The following is an 11,417-nucleotide window of genomic DNA, read 5'->3' as shown; positions in this document are numbered from 1 at the left end:
AGCAAGGAATACACTATAATACTTGTGTGGTATTTCTGTTCCATTGATATAGAAAAGGGTCTGCTGTAACTTTTTTTGAAGAGAAGATATGCAACAGGTTTAGAAGGATGCATCTACGTGCATCTATGTGTTTCTAAAATATTCACCACAGCATCTAGTCTAGCATCTCTACAAACAAGTAACACATTTATGCTCCAGTTTTGCCTTTTGTGGCCGGGTTTTCACACTTTTGTCAGACAACTTAGTGTTTAAACCTATTTTACACCCGCTTCTCCCCCTGCTTAAGTCAAAATCTCTTCTAGACAAACATAATTGTCCAATATCAATTGTAATAGTAAAATACAGATATTCTTGTAGCATTAAAGAAAATCATGCTTTTCAATACTAAATATCTCAACTGTCACACTCACATACTACCTAAGGAATAAGTAACCAAAATACTCTGGAGAACTCAAACATCAATTTCCCAATGGGCATGTCTACACATGCAATTAATATGCCTGAAATTTCTGTGTAGAAAATTCAGGTGCATTAAACTGCACCCCCACATGCATCTGGATGTGTGCCCATCAGAAGCAAATTTGCTCAGTTCAGTGCTGCTTTGCCTCCCTGCAGCAGCCAGGGGGAGCTCTAGTCTCCCCTGGGCGCCAGCTCTCCCTGGCAGGCGTCATGGGGGCTGGTCCCAATCTTTGTGGGATAGAAGAGAGCTGTCCCAGCTGCCGGGCAGCTGCCTCCCAGCCACATGAAGATGGAGACCGATCCTGATGTCCATGGGGCAGGGAGAGCTGTACCAGCTGTTGGGCAGCTGCCTCCCTGCACTGCGAAGATTGGGATGGGTCCCAATCTTCATGTGGCTGGCAGACAGCATCCCACTGAGCTGGGACAGCTCTGCCTGGCCCCTGTAGCCCCTGCTGCCTAGGCCAACCAGAAGCGATGTGCTCCCGCTCAGTGTCAACATGTGCACTTCAGTGCACAAGTTTAATGTGTTGATTTCTAGTACCTGTATTTACAGGTACTGGAAAATGGCACATTAGACTAATCTACTGTGCAGTAATTGCTGTACACAGGTAGACTGACACTTTACTGTGCATTAGATTAGTCAATACACAGTAAAGCATCTTGTGTAAATGCACCCACTGTTACCTACTGCTTATGGTATGAGAGATTCTCATTATTCTGCTTGAAGGCAAAGAGTTAAATTAAAGGATGAAAGTAAAAAACTTTCATTTTATTTATATCACATCAAATGTATTAGGCACTTTTACAGGTAACAAGCAGTCCAGATAACTGTCCCAAGAAGCTTCCCAATTCATCAGGGAACAGACAGATAGAAGCTAGGAGGAGAGTCTAGCACATATTGAGAGTCTGTCATTTTTATTAACCACCTCCTAATCAATATTACCCAACCGTATCTATCTATTGTCATGTCTTAGATTTATGAGCTTTGGGACAAAGCTTCTGTTCTGACCCTAGCACAAGAGGATTCTAGATCATGACTGGAGCTTCTAGGCATTATGGTAGTATACAGGAATAATACATATTTGTAGATGAGTAGGGCGTGTAAATCTCCTAATATGTTTTTAACTGCTAATTTCCAACCCCCCCCCGCTGGTATAACAATGTAAGCATCAAAAACTGTCTCTCTTATATCTGAGACAAAGAAAACTATGGATACGAACCAGTGGTCTGTCTATTCATTAATTTATGAAACCAAAGGTCTACAGGGAACGTCTCAGATGCCTGGATGACCTTTTTTGAGTGCTAGGATTTTCCTTTGAATTTCTAATGTAGCCTAAAAATGTGTAAAAATTAATGTAGCCAGACATCTCCTCCTTCGCTGTACATCTTAAGACTCAAGAGAGTAGATTATTTCAGCAAAGGTCTGGAATAAATTATGTTAAATAAATTAACACCAGATTGACTGGTTTCAGACTAGAGGGCAGGCAGAATACACATTTGGATAATTTCCCCACTTTCTGTTAACAACATACACAAGCTTCTTGAAAGATACATTGCTATGAACATACACACACACATGCTTTGCCCTGGTTTTCAGCCCAAGAAATGAACATTTTATATTAGATAAGAAAAACAAGTATATTTAAAGCTTAATGAAAGATGATTAGTAGTTCCTCAAGTACATTGGTCCAGACTTTAGAGATCTGTCACAAATGAGCTTTACACCTAAAATAAAAATCCCCGGTCTTGTCCACCATGACAAGCCAATTCAGTCATAAAACAAGCACACAAACACAGCAAAAAAAGGTTTCCTTCCAAAATATGTAATGATACACTGAACTAGAATGTTTATATCAGTGCAAAATGTGTTCATGGCTGTGACAACGTGATAACTAGCCATGAAAGCTGGCATGAACAATTAATGCAGAAAACAATCACTCTGCAGATTAAGTCCTCTTACACTCGCACACAACCAATATCCCTCTTGCTCCTTCATGCTAAATTCCAGGCTACCTTATTCTACTTTGTTCTGAAAAAGGAAATATTCCTAGTTCATTCCATATTCAATGGGTTATCAGCCCTCCATGCATAAGCAAGACCACTGATACCAAACTAGACCTCAATCGCCCCAAAGCCATCTCTGCAGTTCAGTTAGATCAGGAGAGAAGTAAATATGTAGGATATGTAGGTAATGCTGTTCAAGTTGTGACTGGAACCTTAACTCTTCACCAGTAACTACCACAGGGTGTTTGTAGATGACACTTTAAAGCAGACTAAATGCCTTTTGCACCACTTTAATGGCATTGATATTTGCACATTCAGCAGCATATTGCATGTTAATTCCAGCCGCTGTAGAGTTTTAGTTCCCTACCCTACAGCTGCAGAGGGAAGCACCGGGCTCCGTGCAGCTCAGGGGCTGTGCAGGCAGCCCGGCAGCAGCCCTGGGAAGGCAGGCTCCACGAAAGGAAGGAAAAAAAAAGTGGCGAGCCTGATCCTTTATTTTTTTTCCCCCAGAGCCCGCCTGCCTCCTGAGCTGCATGGGGGCTCAGTTCTTTCCTCCACAGCTGCGGTGCCCCCGGGAACTGCCCAAGCCAGGTGCCTGTGGGTGGGTGACGCTGCCGTGGAGGGAAGCACTGACCTCCCCATATTGCCAGCAGCTTGCTCTCGCCTCTCTGCTGCTGGAGGAGCAGGTAGGGATCAGGCTCCAATATGGGTTTTCATGACACAGGAGTTTACTTAGCCCTAAACTGAAGCGGCGTTTTTCTGTGATGATCTGAGCATATGCATTTGCTTTCATGAATGTTTATGGGAAAAGAAAACCCAAGAAAAGGAATACTGAATTGTAAAAATGCGTATTAAAGTTATACCCATTTAATCAATGCTGTCCTCTGTCCAATCAAAATTATCCAAAACAATTAACTGACCCTTACACCTAACGTCTTGCAGTCAAAAACTTATAAATCAAACCAAGTCAGTTCCAGGGACTCTGTGACCATCGGGGCACCTTAGGGCATCGATACGTAAGTGCGGAGGATACTCCAATGTGCTGAAATTCCAGAACATCAGAGCAGACTCTGCTCCATCTCATGTATCAGCATCCCTGTGCTTAAAAATGGTGGTGGGGATGCTTGAACTAAAGTTTGTTGAATGAGTTTTAGTTCAAATGCCTCCACCATCATTTTTAAACATGGGGACACTGATACAGGAGATGTGGTGGCACTTTAATTAGAGCCACTCTAATTAAAGCACCACCACCCCCGCACCCTGGAGCACATGTAAAAATGTCCTTAGATGATATAACAACTAGGGCTGTATGAAGCTTCAGTCCCTGATTCGATTTGGCGGAGATTGAGCCCGATTTAGTAGCCAAATCTCCAAATCTGAATCAAATCAGGAGACCCTTTAATCTCTCTGAATTGAACTGGAACCCTCCAAATCGATTCAGAAAGATTTGGACATAGACACAGCTTTAAATGTTTTTTCTACATACCTCAAGGTAGCAAGCAGCTCATCAATGCTGTGATGTGGTGAGGCAGATGGAGCATCCCACACAAGTGTGTAGGGAGGGGGTCCCCAGAGCATTCAGCAGCAGACATGGCAGTGGACCAGAAGCACGTCCAGTCCACTTCCAGTTCCACCGGGAAGTGCACCAGGAGAGCCCTCCCTTTTACCGCCCCACCTCAGCTACTGGTGCCTGATGGGTCTGGGGGGGCCGCTGGGGTCCTTCCACAGCCAATTTCCAAGCTGGGGGTCACAGAGGGGGGGCCCAGTGTGCTCCCCAGCAGACCTGGAAGTGGACCGGAAATACTTCTGGGTTCATCACTGGGTTTGCCGCTGAGCACGCAGGGGGCTCCCCTACACTCCTGTGGGATGCTCCATCCACCCCAGCATTGCAGCATTCACTAGCTGCGCCTGGTACCTCGAGGTATGTAGAAAAAACATTTAAAGCTGTGTCTATGGCCGAATCACAGATTCTCTGAATCGGCATCGAATCTTCATATTTGGATTCAGCTGAATTGAATTGGGGACAGTGATCCAAATCAACAAATTGAATCACCAAATCTGAATCCAATATGGCCCATTTCACACACCCCTAGTAACAACCTTCTTAAGTTAGTTGAGTTGCTTTGCCTTGTTGATTCTTTGAGCAGATTGACCTGGCAACACCCATCTCCTCTCCAGGTATATGATATAAATAATCTGAATATATTTAAGAAACTTAAGAATTGTTACTCATTACCAGAGGCAGAGTATCACTGTAAAATTGAGGCCTGGAATGAGGACACCAAGTGCAGGGGTATGATCCAGGGTTTTAGTTTGCTGAAGACCAAATTCAGATCAAGACCACAGGTTAGCTATTAGAACATCCCCCAAAATTTGGGAAATATACATTAACAAAATTTTTGTTTGGGGAAGCTCTATTCATTATCAATTCCTTATGAGCACAGGAGATCACCTACTCATTATTCTGCATAGGGCTCTGTGATTTTTCAGTTGGACTCCATTGCTGAAAAATCAAAAGCAATTTTGATTGCGATTGAGCCGAATTGAAAACGTGGTGTTTTTACTCAAACTATAACCCCCCCAAAAAAACATTAGTTTAATTTAATATGAAATATTAAATTTGACCTGAAACAGAATGTAAGAAACAAGTGAAAAAATATGATGGACTAGACTGACAAAACCAGAGGAGAAAAGCATATGCAACTGGTGTGGGGGGGGGGGGCACATGCCCCCTCTGAGATTGGTCGCTGCTGCCAGCTTCTGCAGGCAGTTGCCACTCGCTTCCCCTTCCCCTGCCCTCGCCTTCTGCCATTTGCTGCTGCTGCCAATGCTGCTGCCCACAAACTGTGCCCCCACTAGTCTCAGAAGGCACCAGTCACCCATGCAGAAAGCTGGTGGCAAGTGATATATCCTTTTTTCATCCATTAGTACAGAGCTGACAGCACTCAGGCAAAATGGAGACTTGTTCAGTTCCTTCCTATACTTGAGGGGCTTGACACCACATTACCCAAGCCATGGCGGAGAATGCCCTAATCACCCTACTATGGGGTTTTCCAGGGCTGCATGCTCCCCTCTTTTCTGTTGAAGCTGTTCCACTTTGCATACACAGTTACATTTTCCCTGAAGCAGGGATTCCTACCAAGGCATCCCACTTCATAGGCTGGAGAGTCGCTCACTCTGACACACACTGTCTCAATGACCATTCAATTCTTCTATAAAGCAGAACAGCTTTAGTAGGAGAGATTCAGCACATTCCCTTCCAGAACAACCTATTCCTGGCAGTTTTGTGAATCTAGTACTGTACTAACATCCCCCCCCCCCCCAAAGTAAAAACTGATTGGTAAATTCATGAATTGTTTCAGGATGACTGAAGCCACATTTCCCAATACATTTATTACTTAACAAAATATTTTGCCAGGCTTTAATTTGGAAAGCTGACCTCCTGGTCAACCAATCATTGTTGCCTTTGCTCTTTTCAGTGCATTGTGTTCTGTTACCTGTTCCCTCTCCCCTTTTAGCAGCCTGAGTACTGTCCCAGCACACCCCACCTCCTCCCACCCACTGCTTTTATTGTTCCCTGCTTCTGAGGCAGCCAGGGAGGACAAAGTAAAGAACCAACAGCATAACAACAAAACACTTTAATTTTAGGCAACTGTAGGTCCCAGGGGTTTGTGAAGTCTGGATGCTATTACTTTGTTATAAATACGTTTTCATGCATCAACCAGTGGGGAACAATACATTTGTTTCTCAAGTTGACAAAGGAGCTAGGATAAATCATGAGTGCTAACTGAGGAACTCAGCTCAGTGCATGATAAGCAGAACATGACAACAGCAGTACGTGTGGGTTTGTGAAATCTGACAGAAAAGGGTGCAAAAACACCCACATTTATACGAACATGAAAACAGATTTGAAAAATCACCATCATCAAGCCTCTTCTGAAGCCTGTTGCGGATATCAGATTGGTACAGAGATTCAGACTTAAGCGATAACAAAGAAATCATACTGCTAGGTAGGGATATAATTGTCTCACTGGATCTAGTCCAATTCCTTCAGAGGTTAAATAGGGTGCATGTATTTACTCACTCAATTGTGTATGGAAGCCTGAAAATGGGAGATAACATTCCAATCAGAATGATCTTGATGGGAAAAAAGAACTAAACTCATTTAGCATCTGAGGTACAAAGGAGACTGTAGTTCTCTATGGTGTAATTGTTAAAAATGGCTACCTGATCTAAAATAGGTTGGGATAGGGGAGGGGAAGCTGTAGGCGCTTGGGGCAAATGGGAGGAGACAAGCAGGGGGGGTAATACAAGCAGGCTCTGGGAGGAGACTGGGGGGGTAACATGGCTTATTGGGGGGCTTGGAGGGGCAAGTAGAACCTGTAGGGGGTTGGTGGGGTCTCAGAGGGTTTGGTAGCGGCAGGGGAGCTAGTGGGAACCCCAGAGGGGTTTGAGGCTCTCCCCCTCCTCCTCCCAGGACTGGGGGCTGTGTTTAGCTTCCTGACTTCCTCCAGTGAACCAATTCCCCCTCTCCCCCCGCAACTTACTTCCTTGACTCCCAGCACCAGCAAAGGCTGGTAAAACCAACACTGGGAGTGGCTTGCAGGATGGGGTGTTTGGTAGGCTCGGGGGTGGGGGCTGGCTTGTTGGGGTGAAGGAAAAGGGGCTGTATATTTGGGGGAGGGTTGAGGGGCTGGGTGTAGAAAAGCACAGCCTGAGGGCTGGAAGCAACAGCTGGATTTTCCCAGCCCTGAGATTGTGCTAGGGACTGTACAGTAGTTCAGTTAGATTGGTCTCCCCAGACCTGATCCAAGTTAGACTGCCTTGGAGGTATAGTTAACTTAGGTCAGATCAGCCATTTTTAGACAGATTTAACCTTCCTGAACTTCTGTACAGTTTGAACTTATATACACCTAACTAGGGATCTAAAGGTGCAGACAAGTGCAGCTCCTGGGTCTAAGTCATGGCTCTTTACAGAAAGTGCCATGAGTTAAACCAATCCTCCTGACCCAACAGACATTAGCTGTTGGGTCAGAAGTGTAAGTGATCGAGGTCCAATATGGAGCTGATCCAGGGAGAGTGGGTGAACCTCTGCAGCCTCTTTCCCTAGCTCTGCCACATTTCTCCCAGCTCCCATTCTGTCTCAGGATGGTAGGGGAAGAAGGCAGGGGAGGGAGGCCCATTCTGGGGTTTCCCCAGCCCCACTAGAATGGGGGGTGGATGGATTGAAGCCCCCCCCCCCTCAGGATTAGAGCCCCCTACAGCACTACCTGGGCAACCCCCAGAACACCTTACCTCTGCTCCCTTCCCCACTCCCATTCTGAAACCAGCACCAGAAGCAGGGCTGAGCTACATCAGCCAAGTCCTACTCCTGGCATGTGCAGACAGAAGTTAATAAAGGCACTCCATTTTGGATCAACTTCATCTGAACCCTCACATAATGGGGGTTCAGACTGTCATGGGATCAGGCCCTTTTAAAGAACTCTGCAGCCATGCACTTGTATTTGGTCATGGCTGTACAGCACCTTCTGGAGCCACATCAGGAGAAAACTGGCACTTCTGATTGCCCCTTAAGTGTAAGGTCCACACCTGGATGAACTAAGTTGGATCAGGTGGTAATTTTTAAAGTGATCTAACCTCAAGGTATTTGTATACTTCAATGTTAGAGGCAATTATCCAGTCATATACTATAATTATTGAGAGTTGCTCTACTCAAATTTCCTATTCAGCATTTGATATTTTCTTGATAACGGTAGAGAACAGTCAGGGCAGTTGGGAGTGTATCCTTATGAGAAGGCTCTGCTCAGAACAGTCAGAAATCAAAAGTGGCTTGGTCCAGCTAAAGACAAGTAAATGAATCTTACAGCATGATATGCATGAAATCATGTTACAAAAACTAAGTGTGTGGGCACGTGTGTGCACATACATGTATGTGTAGGCATGTATATACACCTGGGATTTTGCCTACTTCTCCAAGAGACTGCAGTAATGCTACAGAAATAGGCAAAAAGACAGTTCAGGTATTTCTTTTGCTACGCTAAGGCCACATCCAGACAAGCACAGCTGTGCAGTATGTGGAGCCACACACCACACATGGAGGCTATCTAGGGGGTCAAAAAACACACTGGAAAAAAAAAGCAGAGCAGTGCATGCAGGGGCAGTGTGTGCCACTTGAAACTGGATCCAGGCCATCTGGATCCATGCTCCAGCTACTGGCCAGGCTCCAAGCATCAGGACTGCCACTGCTGCAGCCCTGGGAGGACCCCTGGTAAGGCTGCTGGGGGCAGCCCAGTGCCAGTCCCAGCCTCTCCTATCCCAGCCAGAATAACCTGCTGTGCACCAGAGGGCACGTGGCACGCGTGTTCCCCAGAGACAGCTAGTGGTGGCATAAGGTAAGCTGCTGTTAGTTGTTCCCAGGGAACCAAGCATCCACGCTTGTGTGAATACTCTTAATTGTCTTATTTTTCCACAGTTATTTTCCAAACAAGATATCCTTTCCTCAGCTGTGAAAGAGAAGAGATTTAGCCTCCAGGTTCTCTGTCCCTATACTCTTTGCCTGCCTGAAGGCACTGAAGAATTCATCAGCTACAGGATATCCCTTAGTGCTGGTTTTCTCACAAAATACCGGGAAACTCTTTTCTCCATTAGGCCTCTGCAAGTCCCTGCAATTGCTTATACATGAGAACTGCCCCATTGAAAAGGTCCTGATTATTTATATGTATAGTTCCCCGCCCCCCACCCAATTGAACCCTTAATGGACAACAATCTTACTAAAATATTTCATTTTAAAATCAAGAGTAGGTTGTCCGGGCTGTGTCTGGATATGAGTTAGGTCTGATGCGAAATCAGAATGAACTTCCATGTTCCACCTCAGCCTTACTCGGCTAGGTCTCACTCAGGGCCAAAATCTCACAAGCAGTTTTCTAAGATTTCAACCAATGTCAATAGAGTGATACAGTTTTTTTCTGAATCTGAGATTTGTCCCATCTTCAAAAATGAAAAACAAACAAATCTCAACATGTCAACTGTCATTTGCGCAAAACATTTTATATTAGTAGTTTCTCTGGACTTTTGGAAGGCCTTCAACACTGTCTGTCTCTCACCCCATTCGCATTAAAAAACTGGGTGACTGTGGTGTCGACACCTACACAGTCAAATGGGTCACCAACTGGCTGGACGGCTGCACCCATAGAGCGGTGGTGGATGGGTCATTTTCGACCTGGATGGATGTGGGCAGTGGGGTCCCACAGGGCTCGGTCCTTGGGCCCGCACCATTCAACATGTTCATCAGCGATTTGGACGAGGGGGTAAAAAGCACCATGTTCAAATTTGCTGACAACACTAAGATGTGGGGGGATGTAGGCACACTAGAAGGGAGGAATAGGCTGCAATCAGACCTAGACAGGTTACAGGGGTGGGCAGATAAGAATAGGATGGGATTCAACACTGACAAGTGCAAGGTGATACACCTAGGGAGGAAGAACCAGCACCATACCTACAGGCGTCCAGTTCTGGGTGCCACACTTCAAGAGGGATCTAGTGGCCTGTTACAAACTAGTCAAGGGGGAATCAGCAGACATTAGGGGAGTCACTGTTCCCCCGAGCACTACCAGGAGTGACTAGGAATAACGGTCACAAGCTGGCAGAAGGTAGATTCAGACTAGACATCAGGAGGCGCTACTTCACGGTCAGGGCGGCTAGGGTCTGGAACCAACTTCCAAGAGAAGTGGTGCTAGCTCCTACCCTGGGGGTCTTTAAGACAAGGCTTGACAATCACCTTGCTAGGGTTGTTTGACCCCAGTACTCTTTCCTGCCATGGCAGGGGCTTGGAGTTGATGATCTGCTCAGGTCCCTTCTGACCTTACTAACGATGAACTATTAACAGTTCTTCAGAGAACAAGAAACAAGATTTTTAGTTAAACTGAACCAAAACCGTGTGGAAATGTTTGGGATTGAAGTTTCTTGTTTCAATTATATTTTTGATAAATCTATATAATTATTCTTTTAATGATTTAAGATAGAAAACAGATTTATTTTGTAAAAAAAGTTTCAAATGTAATACTCACAGTTTTAAGTGCTAACATTCACGCAAATGCTCATTTATGAGAGTTGGAGGGGAAAGCATAATTAAACATATACATTGTACATCTTCCACTCAAGTGTTAATTGTTATATCAAGTACAGCTTTATATAAACTTTTCATTTTGCTGGATAGGTCTGACAATGAAGAGGCACATTCTGCATCTTTATGAGTGCTTGGACCCAGAAATTTATAGCATTATATTCACTTTCTACTAAGTGACTAGATGCTCAGCACATTCACTGATTTACAAGCACAACATGTATATAAAGTAGACTCCAGTCACTGGACAGAGAATATCAAATGACATTTCATAGTGAGATATTGCCATATTTTGAACTACTTTTTCAGTAACTGGGGTTTATTAAAGTAAGTGAATTAAAGAAAATAAAGTGGCTTAAGAAATAAAGGATAAATCCTATCTACAGAGTAGCGGATGTAGTTTAAATTTTCTTATTTCAGTGCTTACTTTATTTGGTCAATGGGATTTAACCATTTTAACAGTATCTACCATACTATTTAATAGCAGGGGATTTCTTTTTATTTTTACTAAAAAAAATAATCAGAAATATAACAACATACGTTTTCAAGAGTTTAGTATAGCTCTAAGCCTCCCCTGGTTACATGGAAGAAATTATGTGTCTAGGTTTTTAGGTCAAGTTATATTAGGTTTCATAAGAAAAAGCCTCTTTATTTTTTATTTCTTGACAACTGTTTTATTTGTAGCATGTCAAGATATTGAACAGCTTCCACGTGAGATGCCTCCATAAGAGACTGAAAATAAAGTGAGAAGACACAATACCAAACAGGTGCTGGAACGCTCAGGACTTACATGCTTAGAAGCCACCATCAAGAAAAGGAGGTTGCAATGGCT

General features: G+C 44.2%; 1 protein-coding gene across 1 annotated transcript in view; it reads right to left on the bottom strand.

Annotated features, from left to right (window-relative positions):
• SGIP1 (SH3GL interacting endocytic adaptor 1) overlaps positions 1–11,417 on the bottom strand; it is a 162,638-nt gene that overhangs the window by 14,367 nt on the left and 136,854 nt on the right. The gene's annotated exons all lie outside the window — the stretch shown is intronic.

This window comes from Crocodylus siamensis, chromosome 5 (genome assembly GCF_052110815.1).
Source record: "Crocodylus siamensis isolate JL-2025a chromosome 5, ASM5211081v1, whole genome shotgun sequence".
NCBI lineage: Eukaryota > Metazoa > Chordata > Crocodylia > Crocodylidae > Crocodylus > Crocodylus siamensis.
Note: the sequence above shows the minus strand (reverse complement) of the source record. Positions and strands in the feature narration are given on the sequence as shown.